The sequence below is a fragment of the Bos indicus x Bos taurus genome, chromosome 11, assembly GCF_003369695.1.
Source record: "Bos indicus x Bos taurus breed Angus x Brahman F1 hybrid chromosome 11, Bos_hybrid_MaternalHap_v2.0, whole genome shotgun sequence".
Classification (NCBI taxonomy): domain Eukaryota; kingdom Metazoa; phylum Chordata; class Mammalia; order Artiodactyla; family Bovidae; genus Bos; species Bos indicus x Bos taurus.
In genome coordinates, this window is record NC_040086.1 from 15304803 (window position 1) to 15311281 (window position 6479).

Below are 6479 nucleotides of genomic sequence, written 5' to 3' on the forward strand. Positions count from 1 at the left end.
CGAGTGCCTGAACCTGAGCAGCTTGGACCTGGGAGATGCAGGCAGCCCAGGGCCGGCCACGGATGGGTCCCAGCGGAGCAACCTAGAGCCTGAGCAGTGTGGGCAGGGAGGCTACATGCGCCCTGAGCGGGGGCAGACGCCAGTGTTATTTGTTTGCAGCATCCCTCCCTCCCTCCCTCCCTCCCCACAGCGCGACTGAACAAGTGAGCCTACAAAAAAAAAAAAAAAAAAGTGTCCTCCACCGTCCCCTTTGTGTCAGTGGAAACCAGACATGGAAGAGACCAGCAAACAGAAGAAGCTGTAACAGAGGGAACTGCCTTGGAAGCTACAGGCAATAGATTAAAACCCTGTGGTTAGTACCAACTGCATAGAAAGGGGCCTATAGATCTTGAGAAATATAAGTCGGACCAAGGAACTAGCCGAAAATGAACTGAATCCACAATACTCACAACAAAACCAGAGAAAGTCCTAGATATATTTTTACGATCATTCTTTCTTTCTTTCTTTTTTTTTTAATTTTAGCTCCTCTATTATTCCTTTAATTTTCACTTTTATAACCTATTACTTTGCAAAAAAAAAGACCCTTTTTTTTAAAGCAAACTTCATATATATATTTTTTATAATTTTTTTTGACCTTGGTTTTTTTTTTTTTTTTTTCTTTTCTTTAACATTGTATTTTTGAAATTCCAAACTCTACTCTAGATTTTTAATTTTAGCTTTTTGGTATTTGTTATCAATTTTGTACCTATAGTTTTTTTTTATAATTTCTGTGACTTTTTTTTTTCTCTCTGTTTCTTTCTCTTCTTCTTTAATATAACATTGTATATCTGAAATTCCAAACTCTACTCTAGATTTTTAATTTATGCTTTTTGGTATTTGTTATCAATTTTGTACCTGTATTTTCTTTATAATTTTTGCAACTTTGTTTTTGTTTGTTTGTTTTTCTCTTTCTTTTTCTTCTTCTTTTTTTTAACATTGTATTTTTGAAATTCCAAACTCTACTCTAGATTTTTAATTTTTGCTTTTATGTATTTGTTACCAATATTGTACCTTTAAGAACCCAATCTTCAGTACCCATTTTTCACTAGGGAGCGAGATTACTGGCTTGACTGCTCTCTCTCCCTTTGAACTCTCCTTTTTCTCCACCAGGTCGCCTGTGTCTCCTCCCTAACCCCTCTCTACTCTACCCAACTCTGTGAACTTCTGTGTGTTCCAGACGGTGGAGAACACTTAGGGAACTGATTACTGGCTGGATCTGTCTCCCTCCTTTTCATTCCCCCCTTTTATCCTCCTGGCCACCTCTGTCACCTTCTGCCTTCTTCTCTTCTCTGTATAACTCTGTGAACATCTCTGAGCGATCCAGTTGTGGAGTGCACATAAGGAAGTGATTACTGGCTAGCCCACTCCCTCCTCTTGATTCCACCTTATCTCATTCGGGTCACCTCTAACTCCCTCCTCCCTCTTCTCTTGTCCATGTAACGCTGTGAACCTCTCCCGGTGACCCTCACGGTAGAGAAACTTTTCATCTTTAATGTAGATGTTTTATCAATGGTGTGTATAGAAGGAGAAGTTTTGAAACTACTGTAAAAATAAGACCGATAACTGGAAGCAGGAGGCTTAAGTCCAAACCCTGACTCCAGGGAACTCCTGACTCCAAGGAACATTAATTGACAGGAGCTCATCAAACTCCTGTATACCTACACTGAAACCAAGCACCACACAAGGGCCAACAAGTTCCAGGGCAAGACATACCAAGCAAATTCTCCAGCAACAAAGGAACACAGCCCTGAGCTCCAAGATACAGGCTACCCAAAGTCACCCCCAAACCATAGACATCTCATAACTCATTACTGGACACTTCATTGCACTCCAGAGAAAAGAAATCCAGCTCCACCCACCAGAACACCGACACAAGCTTCCCTAACCAGGAAACCTTGACAAGCCACCTGTACAAACCCACACACAGTGAGGAAACGCCACAATAAAGAGAACTCCACAAACTGCCAGAATACAGAGAGGACACCCCAAACTCAGCAATTTAAACAAGATGAAGAGACAGAGGAATATCCAGCAGATAAAGGAACAGGATAAATGCCCACCAAACCAAACAAAAGAGGAAGAGATAGGGAATCTACCTGATAAAGAATTCTGAATGATGATAGTGAAATTGATCTAAAATCTTGAAATCAAAATGGAATCACAGATAAATAGCCTGGAGACAAGGATTGAGAAGATGCAAGAAAGGTTTAACAAGGACCTAGAAGAAATAAAAACGAGTCAATATATAATGAATAATGCAATAAATGAAATTAAAAACACTCTGGAGGCAACAAATAGTAGAATAACAGAGGCAGAAGATAGGATTAGCGAATTAGAAGATAGAATGGTAGAAATAAATGAATCAGAGAGGATAAAAGAAAAACAAAAGAAATGAGAACAATCTCAGAGACCTCCAGGACAATATTAAACGCTACAACATTCGAATCATAGGGCTCCCAGAAGAAGAAGACAAAAAGAAAGACCATGAGAAAATACTTGAGGAGATAATAGTTGAAAACTTCCCTAAAATGGGGAAGGAAATAATCACCCAAGTCCAAGAAACCCAGAGAGTTCCAAACAGGATAAACCCAAGGTGAAACATCCCAAGACACATATTAATCAAATTAACAAAAATCAAACACAACAAATATTAAAAGCAGCAAGGGAAAAACAACAAATAACACACAAGGGAATTCCCATAAGGATAACAGCTGATATTTCAATAGAAACTCTTCAAGCCAGGAGGGAATGGCAAGACATACTTAAAGTGATGAAAGAAAATAACCTACAGCCCAGATTATTGTACCCAGCAAAGATCTCATTCAAGTATGAAGGAGAAATCAAAAGCTTCTCAGACAAGCAAAAGCTGAGAGAATTTAGCACCACCAAACCAGCTCTCCAACAAATACTAAAGGATCTTCTCTAGACAGGAAACACAAAAACGGTGTATACATTCGAACCCAAAACAATAAAGTAAATGGCAACGGGATCATACTTATCAGTAATTACCTTAAATGTAAACGGGTTGAATGCCCCAACCAAAAGACAAAGACTGGCTGAATGGATACAAAAACAAGACCCCTACATATGTTGTCTACAAGAGACCCACCTCAAAACAGGGGACACATACAGACTGAAAGTGAAGGGCTGGAAAAAGATTTTCCATGCAAATAGGGACCAAAAGAAAGCAGGAGTAGCAATACTCATATCAGATAAAATAGACTTTAAAACAAAGGCTGTGAAAAGAGACAAAGACGGTCACTACATAATGATCAAAGGTTCAATCCAAGAAGAAGATGTAACAATCATAAATATATATGCACCCAACACGGGAGCACCGCAATATGTAAGACAAATGCTAACAAGTATGAAAGGAGAAATTAAGAATAACACAATAATAGTGGGAGACTTTAATACCCCACTCACACCTATGGATAGATCAACTAAACAGAAAATTAACAAGGAAACACAAACGTTAAACGATACAATAGACCAGTTAGACCTAATTGATATCTATAGGACATTTCATCCTGAAACAATGAATTTCACCTTTTTCTCAAGCGCACGTGGAACCTTCTCCAGGATAGATCACATCCTGGGCCATAAATCTAGCCTTGGTAAATTCAAAAAAATTGAAATCATTCCAAGCATCTTTTCTGACCACAATGCGGTAAGATTAGATCTCAATTACAGGAGGAAAAACTATTAAAAATTCCAACATATGGAGGCTGAACAACACGCTGCTGAATAACCAACAAATCACAGAAGAAATCAAAAAAGAAATCAAAATTTGCATAGAAATGAATGAAAATGAAAACACAACAACCCAAAACCTGTGGGACACTGTAAAAGCCGTCCTAAGGGGAAAGTTCATAGCAATACAGGCATACCTCAAGAAACAAGAAAAAAGTCAAATAAATAACCTAACTCTACATCTAAAGCAACTAGAAAAGGAAGAAATGAAGAACCCCAGGGTTAGTAGAAGGAAAGAAATCTTAAAAATTAGGGCAGAAATAAATGCAAAAGAAAAAAGAGTCCATAGCAAAAATCAACAAAGCCAAAAGCTGGTTCTTTGAAAGGATAAATAAAATTGACAAACCATTAGCCAAACTCATCAAGAAACAAAGGGAGAAAAATCAAATCAATAAAATTAGAAATGAAAATGGAGAGATCACAACAGACAACATGGAAATACAAAGGATCATAAGAGACTACTATCAACAATTATATGCCAATAAAATAGACAATGTGGAAGAAATGGACAAATTCTTAGAAAAGTACAACTTTCCAAAACTGGACCAGGAAGAAATAGAAAATCTTAACAGACCCATCACAAGCATGGAAATTGAAACTGTAATCAAAAATCTTCCAGCAAACAAAAGCCCAGGTCCAGACGGCTTCACAGCTCAATTCTACCAAAAATTTAGAAAAGAGCTAACACCTATCCTGCTCAAACTCTTCCAGAAAATTGCAGAGGAAGATAAACTTCCAAACTCATTCTATGAGGCCATCATCACCCCAATACCAAAACCTGACAAAGATCCCACAAAAAAAGAAAACTACAGGCCAATATCACTGATGAACATAGATGCAAAAATCCTTAACAAAATTCTAGCAATCAGAATCCAACAACACATTAAAAAGATCATACATCATGACCAAGTGGGCTTTATCCCAGGGATGCAAGGATTCCTCAATATCTGCAAATCAATCAATGTAATATACCACATTAACAAATTGAAAAATAAAAACCATATGATTATCTCTATAGATGCAGAGAAAGCCTTTGACAAAATTCAACATCCATTTATGATAAAAACTCTCCAGAAAGCAGGAATAGAAGGAAAATACCTCAACATAATAAAAGCTATATATGACAAGCCCACAGCAAACATTATCCTCAATGGTGAAAAATTGAAAGCATTTCCTCTAAAGTCAGGAACAAGACAAGGGTTCCCACTCTCACCATTACTATTCAACATAGTTTTGGAAGTTCTGGCCACAGCAATCAGAGCAGAAAAAGAAATAAAAGGAATCCAAATTGGAAAAGAAGAAGTAAAACTCACTATTTGCAGATGACATGATCCTCTACATAGAAAACCCTAAGGACTCCACCAGAAAATTACTAGAACTAATCAATGAATATAGTAAAGTTGCAGGATATAAAATCACACAGAAATCCCTTGCATTCCTATACACTAATAATGAGAAAATAGAGAAATTAAGGAAACAATTCCATTCACCATTGCAACGAAAAGAATAAAATACTTAGGAATATATCTACCTAAAGAAACCAAAGACCTATATATAGAAAACTATAAAACACTGGTGAAAGAAATCAAAGAGGACACTAATAGATGGAGAAATATACCATGTTCATGGATCAGAAGAATCAATATAGTGGAAATGAGTATACTACCCAAAGCAATTTACAGATTCAATGCAATCCCTATCAAGCTACCAACGGTATTCTTCACAGAGCTAGAACAAATAATTTCACAATTTGTATGGAAATACAAAAAACCTCGAATAGCCAAAGTTATCTTGAGAAAGAAGAATAGACCTGAAAGAATCAACCTACCTGACTTCAGGCTCTACTACAAAGCCACAGTCATCAAGACAGTATGGTACTGTCACAAAGACAGAAATGTAGATCAATGGAACAAAATAGAAAGCCCAGAGATAAATCCACGCACCTATGGACACCTTATCTTTGACAAAGGAGGCAAGAATATACAATGGAGAAAAGACAATCTCTTTAACAAGTGGTGCTGGGAAAACTGGACAACCACTTGTAAAAGAATGAAACTAGAACACTTTCTAACACCATACACAAAAATAAACTCAAAATGGATTAAAGATCTAAACGTAAGACCAGAAACTATAAAACTCCTAGAGGAGAACATAGGCAAAACACTCTCCGACATACATCACAGCAGGATCCTCTATGACCCACCTCCCAGAATATTGGAAATAAAAGCAAAAATAAACAAATGGGACCTAATTAAACTTAAAAGCTTCTGCACAACAAAGGAAACTATTAGCAAGGTGAAAAGGCAGCCTTCAGAATGGGAGAAAATAATAGCAAATGAAGCAACTGACAAACAACTAATCTCAAAATATACAAGCAACTCCTACAGCTCACCTCCAGAAAAATAAATGACCCAATCAAAAAATGGGCCAAAGAACTAAACAGACATTTCTGCAAAGAAGACATACAGTTGGCTAACAAACACATGAAAAGATGCTCAACATCACTCATTATCAGAGAAATGCAAATTAAAACCACTATGAGGTACTATTTCACGCCAGTCAAAATGGCTGCGATCCAAAAGTCTACAAGCAATAAATGCTGGAGAGGGTGTGGAGAAAAGGGAACCCTCTTACACTGTTGGTGGGAATGCAAACTAGTACAGCCACTATGGAGAACAGTGTGGAGA